Source organism: Hyperoodon ampullatus, assembly GCF_949752795.1.
Source record: "Hyperoodon ampullatus genome assembly, chromosome: 3".
Taxonomy (NCBI): domain Eukaryota; kingdom Metazoa; phylum Chordata; class Mammalia; order Artiodactyla; family Ziphiidae; genus Hyperoodon; species Hyperoodon ampullatus.
In genome coordinates this window covers 139,893,352-139,907,246 of record NC_136916.1, presented here as the reverse complement: position 1 = coordinate 139,907,246, position 13,895 = coordinate 139,893,352, and the positions used below count along the sequence as shown (strand labels likewise).

General features: G+C 44.0%; 1 pseudogene across 1 annotated transcript; it reads left to right on the top strand.

Moving 5' to 3' along the window:
- Positions 1-1,033: 1,033 nt before the first annotated feature.
- Positions 1,034-13,471, top strand: LOC307049648 (putative E3 ubiquitin-protein ligase TRIML2; annotated as a pseudogene). Its single transcript has 6 exons — positions 1,034-2,101; positions 2,320-2,539; positions 3,071-3,183; positions 5,459-5,486; positions 7,127-7,291; positions 13,314-13,471. The product of its transcript is annotated as a putative E3 ubiquitin-protein ligase TRIML2 (transcript).
- Positions 13,472-13,895: the final 424 nt, after the last annotated feature.

Genomic DNA, 13,895 nt, shown 5'->3' with positions numbered 1-13,895 from the left:
AGAGTCCATAGTTTACATTAGGGCTCACTCTTTGTGTTGTACATTCTATGGGTTTTGACAAATGTATAATGTCATATATCTAACATTGTAGTATCTTACAAAACAGTTTCACTGTCCTAAAACTATTCTGTGCTCCACTTATTCACTCCTCCTGCCTTAGTATCCCCTGACAGTCACGGATCTATTTACTGTCTCCATAGTGTTGCCTTTTCCAGAATGTCATATAGTTGGAATCCTATAGTATATAATCTTTTCAGGCTGGCTTCTTTCACTCAGAAATATGCATTTAAGTTTCCTCCGTGTCTTTTCATGGCTTGAGAGCTCATTCCCTTTTAGCACTCAGTAATATTCCATTGTCTGGATGTGCTACAGTTTACTTAACCGTTCACTTACTGAAGGGCATCTTGATTGCTTCGAAGTTCTGGCAATTATGAATAAACCTGCTATAAACATCTATGTACAGGGTTTTGTGTGGACATAAGTTTTCAACTCATTTGGGTAAATACCAAGTATAGCAATTACTGGATGAAATGATAACCTCAATACCTTTTCCTCATGGTCTTCACAATTGTTGTGTCAACATCCTACCTTCAAAATTAAACAACAGGGAAGTAAATGTGATTACCTAGGGAGATATTGGAGCTAGCATAAGGTAAGGGACCAGAACTGACCCTGGAAGCACCCCAAAACTTAGAGGTTCAAGAGGATTCCAAGTCAAAAAAGAATGCTGGGAAACAGATGAGTAACATAGGAGGGATGTCATTTACATGATCTTGATTGCAAAGAGAAGAAACGATTCCAAGAGGAGGGTCCTGGCCAACTATGTTGACTGCTGAGAGCTCAACACGTGGCTGCTGAAGATTTGCTGGATTTGAGGAGTCCAGGATGCGCTGACCTGCTGAAGCTTGACTGCGGACTGAGGTTAACAAGTGTGTCTGCACCAGAACACTGCCACTCTTTTCCTTTCCAGGGTATGGGGAGGTGTATTCCACAACAGAAACAGCCCAATCTTCAACTAGGGCCACCTGCCGGCATGTCCAAAAGGCTCCGCTCCCAGTTAGAGCAAGAAATCCCAGAAGATGTCTACTGTGAGATACATCTGGAGCCACCACAGCTGTTCTGCCATGATGACCAAATCACGCTTTGTGACAAGTACTTCAAGTCCCAGGAGCACAAGAATCAGGTGGTGTATGGAGTACAAGAGGCTGCTGAGAATTATAGGAAGTTATTCCAGGAGATATTGAACACATTGAAGGAGAAACTTGAAGTAGCTAAAAGCATATTGGCTGATGAGCAAGAAAGAATGGTGATGATGCAGGAAGAAGAGCAGAATTTTAAAGTGATGATTGAGTCTGAATATAGGATAAGGGTCCAATTGGTGATTGAAGAAAACAAAGTGAACTTCCAGAGCCTGCAAGGTTGCAGATTCCACCTGAACTTGAGAGAAGCCAATCAGAACCAACTGATGGAGTTTGCCACAAAGCTAAAGGAGAAGTTCCAGGAAATACTACAGAGACTGAACTGTTTGTGGAGAAAGAGCATGAATAAACTGAGGGAGAGTGAAGTCAGGCTCTCTGAACAGATCTGCAGGCTCCAAAAATCACTGCAGAGCTAGAGAAGAAATGTGGGCAATCTGCCTCAGCGTTGCTCCAGAATGCAAGGTATTCTTTGGAAAGGAGCAAGTCACAACTGCTTCAGTGTCTAGAGCCCGACTGAATCCCAGAGGTGAGTTTATGCCAAATAACAGGAATGAGCAAAATGCTAAAAGTGCTGCAAAGCCCTATAACTTTGGACCCTAAAACAGCTCATCCCTGTCTGGTCTTATCTGAGGATCTGAGAAGTGTGAGACTCAGAAATGTGCGGCAGGATGTACCCGGTCACCCACCCAGAGAGATTTGACTTCAGTGCCACCATGTTGGGTGTGGAGAGCTTCACCTCAGGGCGGCACCTACTGGAGGGTGGGTGTGGAAAAGGCAACACAGTGGCAGCTGGGCGTACGCAGAAGCTCTGCCAGCAGAAGTGCTTCTGGAGATAAGGTCTTATTCAAGGATCCATGATGGGAACTGATTATACTTTCTGGGCCTTTCCCCCTTTAAAAAGGGTTTCCTAGGGCTTCCCTGGTGGCACAGTGGTTGAGAGTCCGCCTGCCGATGCAGGGGACACGGGTTCGTGCCCCTGTCCGGGAAGATCCCACATGCCGCGGAGCGGCTGGGCCCGTGAGCCATGGCCACTGAGCCTGCGCGTCCGGAGCCTGTGCTCCGCAACGGGAGAGGCCACAACAGTGAGAGGCCCGCATACCGCAAAAAAAAAAAAAAAAGGGTTTCCTTGAGAGAGCAAATGCACAGAACTGGAGTTTTCCTGGACTGTGGGTATGGGCAGATATCCTTCTATGATGTGACAAAGAGATCCCTCATCTATAATTTCTCTTATCTCGCCTTCCAAGGAGCTCTCAGGCCTATATTTTCTCTTTGTATCTCAAATGGAGGCATGAATTCCGACTCTCTGAGCATCTGCCTCCCTCATGTTTCTTCTTGTAATGGTACTCTTAGCCCTCAATCTTCTCTGGTGTGAAATCTAAGACCACAAGAGGCAAGAACGTTACAAGCATGACTTTATATAAATTATTTTACAAAGTAATCCAATAAACGACTTTTAGCACTTGAAAAAAAAATTGCACAACCGATGCTTTCTCATATTTGGAGTTTGCGTTTGGGTGGATGACTGTTCCCTCTGCTCCCCGATTTTACCATCAACTTCTGGAGAAGGGCCCTGTGTCTGAGCAGCAATTGTCAGTGGAGAAGCAGCTGTGCAGAGGAGGCTGCAAGCACCATGGATGCCTCTTCAGCTGGAGACAAAAGTGGGGAGACGTGGTTTATCCAGAATTAGACTAAACCGTATATGATGAAATACACTGCTTTGTAATGCTGGGGTTTCCAATTGCCACTGAATTCACTTAGTTTCAACTTCACATTCAAGGGGGCGGGGAAAAAATATTGTGTTGCAAGGGTGGTGGTGGTGGTGTGTGCAGGGGGCCTTTAATGAATAATTTGGTGTCAATTTTGAATCCCAGCATTGGATACTTGTCAAAAGGAGCTGGAATTTCTGAGGTATGTCCTTGCTCTTTTTGACCCCATGGACTTTCCTTGTTTAGATCCCCAGACGGTGCCAATGGTTTCGGTGTTGGTGAGCTGCTCTGTAGATTGAGAGCCGTTAGCCAACAAACTCCGGCCCTCCATTGCACCTTCTACAGGTTGTATGATGCCAGCCAATATCTTTGCTTTGTTTATACTGCTGAGGTCTCTCTATCTTTAACATCCTTTTTATGACTGACAGTTTTTTGGTTTGCAGCAAATAGTTTTCCAAAAAATAAACCAACTCCAGATTATTTTGATGGTTGAGATAACATGCTGAATGTAAAAATGGACATTTTCCAGTAACTCCAGTGGGTGATCTCCAGTTGAATGGATGAAGCTGCAGTCTAGATATGGTCCAACCCACCATTCCAGGAGCCCTAGAGAACACCAGGAAGATAAAGATATCTACAGTATATTGATTTTAGAAGATAAATAATGTTGCCAGAGGCTATAGCTTGTGAGAAGTGAGGTATGTTTGACCCACTTCATTTAGTGCTCCCATTTCTTAGAAACAGATCCCAATCTACATGAGCTAATCCTGTAGTTACACAATTGTGAAGCGATAGACACTAAGTCATTATGTCTCCACTGAGCAGTTGATTACCTGTATTTTAAAGCCACTTTAGAATTATAGAAAGAATAAGACCCATGGGAACATGGAAGTCAGCCTATCAAGGCAGGCGCTTCCAAATGATCTCTACTATTGTCTTCAGGTAACTGTGTCACTTCTTCCACTAAAGGGTATTTTAAAGCCTCCCTAAGTCAGATGTTCTATGGTTTATTTTTCTATTCTTTCCAATTATTCCACCAAAACACTCTTTAATCAATTGGCTTTCAAAATTGTTTGATTTTTCATTTAAATCAATTCTTAAGGGTCTGAGGTATTCATGGAATATAGAGAGAGATCTAGCAACAGTAATTAAATACCTATACAGGTTGTACTCCTATAATGCTTTTAAAAAAATCTAATGCCCAGGGAACTTTGCTTTGGAGGAGCACTTTCTTTCTGGCAAGTCATCATTTAGTTTAGTTCATCAAATAGTTTCTAATGGCAGCTCTTGCTGGATGCTGCGTTAGGAGGATGAATTCGTGAATAAGACACAGTCTCTGCCCTTATGGTGCTCCCAGTGCCAGTGGCGAGCTGGGACATTTCAGTGTGATGTGGGAGTGCTGGGATGGAGGGTGGTCAGGGTGATAGCATCTCTTTTTTTTTTTTTTTTTTGCAGTGCGCGGGCCTCTCACTGTTGTGGCCTCTCCCGTTGCGGAGCACAGGCTCCGGACGCGCAGGCTCAGCGGCCATGGCTCACGGGCCCAGCCGCTTTGCGGTACGTGGGATCCTCCCGGACCGGGGCATGAACCCGTATCCCCTGCATTGGCAGGCGGACTCTCAACCACTGCGCCACCAGAGAAGCCCAGGGTGATAGCATCTTTGCATCTCAGCCTGGAGGTCTTACTCCTGAGACGCTTCTCAAAACAACCAGTAGGAGTCAGGCAGGTAGACGATAGGGTCAGAAGACCCAGAAAAGGAGCTCTCGCATCTTGGATGACATGAGCCAGAGAACTGACGTGGCTGGTACCTGAAGGGCAAGGAGGAGACTTGAAAAGAGATGAGGCTGCAGCAGTACCTGGGAGTCCACCATGGGGTTTGCAGTCTACACTGTAGGTAATGTGGAGTCATGGCAGGATTTTAAGCAGGCTTTTTGTTTTTTGGCCGCACCATGCGGCATGCGGGATCTTAGTTCCCCAATCAGGGATCGAACACGCGGCCCCTGCAGTGGAAGCACTGGATCGAACACGCGGCCCCTGCAGTGGAGGCACTGGAAGTGCGGAGTCGTCACCACTGGACCACGAGGGAAGTCCAGGGGATTTTTTTTTTTTTTAAGATAGAATATTTTGATGATTATGTGGAGGACTGTGGCTTGGAGGGAGCAAGACAGAAGCAGGAAATTTATTGAGGAGGCTTGGTAAAAAGTGCAGGATGGAGATGAGGGGCATGGCTTCATGACTCCTAAATAAGCTTAATGGGAGAATCCTTTTCAAGGCAGATATGTTGTAGTGCATCCCATACTTGTCCAGGGGATGACGGCGCTTTGGGAGGGCGGAAGACCTAGTGCACCAGGTGTATCCGGCCTCCTCTGGAAGCTCCCCCTCATCCCTGAGCACCCTCAAGATCAGAGGCCACTACTGGGTGTGATTTTGGAAACAGAGACAGCTCCTTCTTTCCCCCCTTCCATATCTGCTCACTGATGCTGGAAAACCCTTTAGGACAAAGATTAAAAATAAGGTACCCACACGACCGCTAACTTTTTTTTCATACTTATTAGGTTTGGGGTGCTAAAGAATCTGAGCAAGGTAATAGATTGCATAACCTGATGTCAGATCCTGTGCCAGATCTGGATTTCTTTTGCCCCTCCAGACGGATTATCTGCCCTTCCATGGCCTATTCTGTGCCCCCAGGAGGCTGGCTGCTGTAGGCAGCCCCACCAGATTCTCTCGTTGAAGCTCCTGCCAGATTCTCATAAGGGCTCCACTACCCCTGGCCCCTTGGTTTTGGGGTGGGAGTAGCTCGCTGCCGGTAAGAGTCCCTGAGTGCTCCCCCAACCTCTCACCAATGCCCTTTACCAGCCTATGTTTGGCTAAATAGCAACTTCATTTCATTTTCCTCAGTTAATAACTCTTTTGAGAGTTGCCTGCTATTCCCCTGCTAATACAGCTCCTTTCCTGTGTTTTCACTTTGATAGGGATAGGACACTGAGTTCCTGAGCATGAGGGTAACCATGGAAAAAGGAAGAGATCAAGAAAGGATTCTGGGGTCATAGAAGACCTCTTTCACACCTATCATAGGGCTGCCTGGCTGCCCGTCTGCTTATGCTGCCTGAGGAAAAGCTGGCTTCACAGATCTAGTTTGAATTTATATTTTAAAAATCCTGAATTGATTTGTAACCTCCAATCTGTAATTCATAACCACTCCATCAATAGGTATGTCTTGTCTAAGCGTGTAACTTAGCAGACTCATCATAGGGAGGGAAACCAGAAACATACAGATGTCGTCTTAAGTTGGGCGTATAACAGAGTCTCCAACGGTTAAGAAACAGCCACACGCTGTGAGGCAGGTACAGTAGGTTTACCAGAGGTTTTCTTTTGTGCTTCAACAATAAAGTGGTTGGTGGTCTGCTGGCTACAGCCTGTTACACATTCCTTGCTTTTATTAGGATAACCATAAGCCTCGAAGACCCACCCTGATGTCAGTGGCAGGTTTTATAGAACACTCACAAGTTTCTTCTTGTTGTATTCGGGGGTATATAAAGTGTGCAGCATAATAGGTAACAGGTTGGAAGACCAGTTCAGGGCCTACAAAAGTCCCAATTCCTGATGTGAATATTTAATACCTCCTCATTACAGGAAAAGGTTGACTACCAGATGCCGGTTACCGGGCTCCATAGTCCACTAAAACTTTGAGTTCCTCCAGGAGCGAGGGTGGGTTTTGGCAGCTTCCCCTGCCCTTCAAATAACCTGGAGGTCAGGACATGCCCAACTGATTTAGGAACCCTGGAGAGGAGGACTGGCTGGAAGCATCTCATCTGTTATTCAGCGGCCAAGTGGTGCATTACTTCCAATACCGTGATTTCCTGAGATGATGGAGCACTGTGGTTTAAACAATTATTTTAAATAAGCTCAAAAGCATCGCAACAAAGGTAGACTCCAAGTTGGTGTGTTCACATCACTGAGACAGCGTTTCCAGATGTACATTTTTGGAGGTCCCTGCAATCATCCCCTGAACTCCAACTGCAGTTAATTGGCATGGCAGTGACCCAGCCCTGCACTCCTGAGCAGAAAAACTCTCTCACAATTTGTCAGGTTCTAGATGCTGTCATTTATCCAGCTGTGTTTTGACCGCAGCCGGTCTGGGAATTGCATCGTTTTGCATTTCCATGGCACATGGAGGTTTCTTGACAGAATGCTCAGGGCTGCCTCCTGCCTCAATTCCCCAGGGTGGTGGGAAGAAGAGTCCTTTGCTGCCCGGCTTCCACCATCTGCTGCTATTGTGCCAGGCATGCCCCATGGCCTTGGACTGACAGGGGACCCGGGCTGCAGTGTTGAGCTCCTGTCACTGTCCCAGGCTCCCTGTAAAAAGGAAGCTAATGTTTCAATACTGGGTAAAAACACTTTTACCCAATATTTTCATATATAGGGTGAGTCTATTGAATTGGCCTTTAAAAATCTAAATCCAAGGACTCCTAAACTATAGATAACAAATGATTTGAAATACCTTTGTTGTTATTTTTCTTTAAAAAAAATAATTTCCAAAATGGAAATAGCTATTTGTTACTATTCTGCTTGAAACCCTGGCTTTCTATTTCTTCTTAAAATCAAATGCAAAGACCATTAACATGATCTCTGAGGCCATGCTTGTTGCTGCCCTTGCCTTAGCTGAATTTCTTCCTTCCCCCAAGCTGTAACCACTCTGGCCTCCTTTTAGCTTCTTGAACTCACCAAGCCTCAGGGTCTTTGCACATGCTAATCTCTACACCTGGAATATTCTCCTCTTTCTTTCTTACTCCCCTCCCCGCTTCAGATTTCAGTTTTAATATTATTTATTCAGGGAAGCCTTCCCAGACCCTAGCTTAGGTCAAGTCCCTCTTGATTTCATAGTCCCCTAGACTTCACAATTGGGCCTATTGCCATTGGAAGCAATGAATCATTAGTGTAATTACTTATTTAATGTCTTATTCCCTTCTAGACTGTAGACATCAGGAGATAATGGATGCTGTATTCTCAACATCTAGCGGAGTATGATTCATATAGAGAAATGTCTAATTGTTGAATTATTTAAATGATGCATACTTATTACAAAACAAATTATTGAAAGTGAAGAAAATGTAGAGAAGAAAATTAAAATAATCTATATCTCTACTATTAACATTTCAGTGTATCTCCTTATGTCCTTTTTTTAAAAAAACAAACATATGTGGTACGTGGATAAACATTACCAGCTGAAAGCTGGATCCTATGGACATTAAGAAAAATCTTAAAATGCACCAGGCTCCTGGTGTTCAAAACTGATGTCAGGGGCGGGGGATGAGTTTGAGCAGGGATATCACCATTCATGGTCTCTAAGGCTGGGGAGGGATTAAAAAGCAGCTCCTGGGAGCAAGTTCTGGGATCTTCCTACCAGATTTCACTGTCACTTTAAGAATATTTATTTAGGCTCTTTTAGTAAAGTAACAATTTCTGAAATATTTGGAAACATGTCACTTCACTATTTAATTTTTGTGGCTGTTTTTGTTACTCTTCCCATAATTCATATTACAGGGAACATTTTCCAGACTTGTGGTACCAGATTGCCCATTCCCGGCTCTTTTGTAAAAGGGGAAGTGTCTGGAAATAGACTGGGAGCAAAGGGACCATCTCCATTCCCAGAAAACGGCAGGATTTCTTTGTTCCCCCTCTCCTGCCCCCGCCAGCATTACCACAGTTTAACGTGTAAAATCCGTTTCTATCGATGGGCTAAGTCCACAGAGCAGGTACTGTTGTTACGCCCATTTTATAAATGAGGAGATATGATATAAAGAGGTCACAGAACTTGCCCGTGGCCACACAGCTAGTCAGGGGCTGGGTCAGGCTTAAAACCCAAGTCGGCCTGACTCCAAAGCCCAGGCTTGTGCTGCCCCAGGTGGATCCCTCTAGATTCCACCAAGTGGATGAGGAATATGAGTGGACTTCACAGAGCCTTGAAAACCCCCGAGCTTGTATATAAATTTTGTGTGTCTGCACAGGTTTTGTATTTTTTTCTGGGGAGAAGTTCTCTATATTGCATCAGATTTGTTTGGAACAAGAAAAATAAAGATTCATCTGGATTAACAATTACCCTAATATTTGTTGATTGGTTACCAAGTACTGTTCTAAGCACTTTACATGTATTAAATCCTTCAATCCTTGCAACAACTCTGTATGACTGGCACCAGTATCCCCATGTTATGATCAAAGAAACTGAGACACAGAGAGGTTGTCACTTGCCCAAGGTCACACAGCCGACTGTGGTGCAGAGATCTTATCCAGGCAATTCCCTCGAGTCTACACGCCTATTTAACCACAGTAAACAAATGCCCTCTTTGCAGATCTCTCAATGTCTTGTGCATTTTCCTCCCCTGAACTTGAGATGTATCTCCCTGTTACTGCATACAATACATGTAGTAGTTTTTCCTTCCTCCCCTTAAAGCTATTAATAAATTGGTGGTAGATCTTACAATAGAGGACATCCTAGAATAAAAATGAGCAATTCTCCTCGGCAGGATTAATCATATTAGTGATTCACATGATTAGTGATTCACATCATTCTTATGCTGTAAGAACTATCCTAAAAGACTGTCATCCCTCTGGTATGAAATTTGGACAAGTTCTTCATGGAGGTGGGGTTCTGAATAAAAAGGGAGTCCTTTTGGTGGAGGCAGGGACAGAGAGGTAACTAGGACGTAAGAGGGGATCCCACTGGCAATCACTGAGGGCACGGGGGTGGTCAGAGTTTACATACACCTACTCTGCGCCTGTGAGTATACACTTCTGTTCTAAATATGGATCGATACACATTTGACTTACATGTATTGATTAAGATGAATGCCATTTAGATGATCTGATACTTTCTCTACACCTTTTGAGATAATGAGGCACAACCTAAATTGAGCCCAAACGGCTTTCAGGGATTGCTAGTATGAGGACTTAAACACACTTCACAGTTCTTCCCTTTACAGGTGGAAACACAGAGGTAAGAGGGTCGGGCTACTTGTCTGGGGGATTCTGGGGGATTTAATATAAAGCTAAGAAGAGAGTTATGACTTTCCTCTCCCTGCTGAGGAATTAGCATTTTCCTGATTGAGTGACATTGAGACCAAAGACTGAAATAACAGAGCCTCAGAGAAGAGAATTGAGTCTACCCCAGGGTCCAGATGAGGTGAAAGGCAAAACAGGAAGCATATGCGCTTACAGTGGAGTCCTTGGCCAGCACCACGCAGCCTCCGTGGTTTAAGCTGAGTGGGTGTGGGAGAAAGGCCTGAAAAATGCACGCTAGGCTGGCTTTTGAGAGAGGAAGATCTTGTACCTTTCTTTTCTGAATGTTCAAATTCTGGCAGACTCCAACTTTCAGGCCCATTAAAATTCAGGAAGGGAAAAAGGAAAAATTGAACTAGTTTTCAAAGAAGAAAAAAAGGCAACAAACACACCTACTCTTGCAAAAATAAAATCCCACCCCCAAAAAACCGTTAGGAAAATGTTTTTGAGCTTTAAAAAACAGAAGGGGGTTGGAATGTCAATGGGACACAGGCCGTGGAATGACTATTAAACGTGGCATTTCCACCGGTGTCCGTGCATGCATGTCCTAACCTTGTTTGATCCTTGGAGAGAAACAGCCCTGTTCCCTCCCCGGAAGAAGGAATAGAACCTATTTCTATCGATGGGCTAGATCCCACTGTGTTAATGTGGTTAGGTGGAGTGCGGGGAACAATTTGCTCTAATTCACTGCCTCAAAATAAGAGCCTCTTGCTCTGGAAGTTTCCTCTCCAACCCACCCTCCCATGCAATCAACAGTTCGGGCCAAATCCTTCCTTCAGTCTCAGGTTTCGGTTATATAAGCTGCTCTATCAAACAGACTCCGTCCAATTCAGACCAGGGTAAAAGAGCCATTTACACAAACAGCTAGTGGCTTATGTAACCAGATCCCAATACACAAATTATGAGAAACCTGCTTACCCATTCAGGTGCCTCAGGTGAACAAAGGCAGGCAGACTCCACAGCTCTGGTCTCTGACTACAGCGGAACTTTGTTCCAATAACTGGACGCCTCCTGAGAGGTCAAGTCTTTCCTGCGGTCTCTCTCCAGGTTAAAGAGCTTCGTTGTATGGTGCACTTTACTCCCCACACCCCGCCCCTTGCAGATTCTTGTTCTTCATAGAGAACGGATTTAGCATTTTTAATATCAGAGTTAAATGGTGGATTTTACTCCTGGTGGTATGAAATTTCCTGATGACAAAAGCCATATAAATTCAGGATTTAAAACTTTGAAGAATACAGAAAAATAAAAAAATTAAATCCACCTGTAATTCCACTACCCAGAGCTAGTTACTTTTAACATTTTGTGTATATCCTTCCAGTCTTTTTTCTAGGCATATCATATACATACATATATATATGCACATATAATGTACTATATATGTATATACATATTAAAGACATGCACGTAGTAAAGCCGTGCACATATATATATATATAATATTTAAATGAATGATACATTGTTACTTTACTGGCCATTCTGTTTTGAAATCTGCTTTTTGAAGAAGTAAAGCTGTCACTGTTTGCAGATGACATGATACTATACATAGAGAATCCTAAAGATGCTACCAGAAAACTACTAGAGCTAATCAATGAGATCTGTTTTTTTACCCAACAATGACATCGTCATCATACATTGATCTCATTTTTATCTTCTTTACCTCGGTTGTCCTTCTAATACCCCTGTGAAGTTGGTATCACTACCCTCATACAGCAGCTCAAATTCAAGGCCTCTGAAGCCTGTGATGTGAAGCACTGCCTTACACCTCACTGCTATTAAATACTTCTCTAAGGAAGGTTTTGAGTGGCTGTTTGGCATTCACATTATATTCTATCTAACCCATCCCCTATTTCAGAGTGTTTAGATAATTTCCATTTGGGGTGCTATTCTAAATAATTCTATGAGGAACATTCTCTCATATAAATATTTATACTACTATTCGCATAGTATAAAATCCTAGCAATGGAATTTCTGTGTCAAGGATATACCCTTTTTGATGACTTTTTATTATATACTGCCAAAATACTTTCCAGAAAGTTGAAATGAATTTATATTCCCATCAGCTACTGCCCAATACTCTAACCAAAGTCATTTTATAATTTTAAAAAAATGATTAAAACTGAAAGTATCTTTCCCAAATTGCCTTCCTTAGGAAAATAACAATGCATATAGAAAATGTTTGAGGACCTGCCTATTCTCTCGTTTACTATTATAACAGTTCTAGAAAACAATCATGGGAAGACTAAAATAGAGCTGTGAGCTGCTAGTAGACTGATGTGATGAATTCACCTTCAGCCCCCAAAGTATCAACCCTCCAGTTGTTTTTCCCCTTCCTGTTTCCCCCTGCCCTGCAGACCCCAGCCATAGCTTCTGATTGCCAGTCCTCCACGGGCTCACGGGAAGAGGTGGCTATAACAACACAGCAGAAGGGAACTTGCAGAATGGGTAGAAAAAAGGGCTCATGTTCACTGCTGTCAGCAAAAAGCTCCTATAAACAGAGCAACATATTAAGCCCTTCTGTTAATATGCTGTCTAGACTTGAAAAGATTGCTTTTCTCTCTGTCTTCCAAGCTTCAACTTTTGACCTTGTTTCTGTCCTTGTGCCTGTGCTGGACTCAAGCAATTCTTGTCTCCTGAAGGTTCAACAGTCAAATTACCGAATTATTGTACTTGTCACCTAAGCTACTGCAGCAACCGGGTGCGGGCATGATCCCTATCAAATGAATGGAAAACTTGACGACACTTGACCCCTGAGGCAGAAAATGCAGGGAGTCCCCCTTCTTCTGGTTTAAGGGTAAAACGATACTCTCCCCAGAAATTGGAGCTGATAATCCCTTTGTTGATTGTGGATGGAATCTTGGAAGGTATTGGAGGGAGGGTTGAGAAGAAGAGTTTATGAGATCCACACTTGGGGATAGAGACCAGTTCCTAGCAAAATGAATGTGAGTCTTATTTTTGGAACATGTTTTACTCTGGGATGTTTCTTCTTCCCCTCCATGTTCCCAGGGTTCCCAGGGCCCTCATGCTAACAGCTAGTTGCTCAAGTCCCTCTCCAAGATGTAATTTTTTTTTTTTGCGGTACGCGGGCCTCTCACTGTTGTGGCCTCCCCCGTTGTAGAGCACAGGCTCTGGACGCGCAGGCTCAGCGGCCATGGCTCACGGGCCCAGCCGCTCCGCGGCACGTGGGATCTTCCCGGACCGGGGCACGAACCCGTGTCCCCTGCATTGGCAGGCCGACTCTCAACCACTGCACCACCCGGGAAGCCCAAGATGTAATATTTATTAAGCACTTGCTGTTCGCCAGGCATTCCCATGCACTCCTCTAAAACTGTTCTCATTTAATCCTCACATCCGCAGTCTTACAAGGCAGACAATACCTGCTCATGCGCAGGCAGAGCTGTCTCCCGCAGAACCTAGAAGAGCTCAGGAATGCTATCACACCCCCAGGTATCTCGCCCTGTGAGCCCTTCCCAGGGGACAGAGGAGGACTTCTGTGCCCCATCACGTCTGAATAAGAATCTCTTATTATTATCATTCCTCTTGTACAAATGGAGAAACTGAAGTAGTAAGAAATTATGAAACTGGAAGATCATAACACAAGGGCAGAAGTCAGACTCTTAGAGCCACATGATTAACCAGTGTTCCATGCTGCCAATCAATCTAGATTTCTGTTGTTGTTGTTCTAGATTTCTCTTCTCTGTCATCAAAAAAAAAAAAATCATTTGTCCCCTTAATCTATCTGGGCCTTGCAGAGGGGGCTAAATTAATCCAATAAACACATTTAGTCTGCTAATGGCTAATGATGGACCAAAGCACTACCCATCTCAGTGAATGTATAGTTCACTGTTAAGAGACTAGTGGTGGCAGCCAAGGGTATCTGAGAAAGATTTGTTGGTGGGAGGGGATGATGGTAGTACGAGGTGCTGGGGTGGAGGCTGA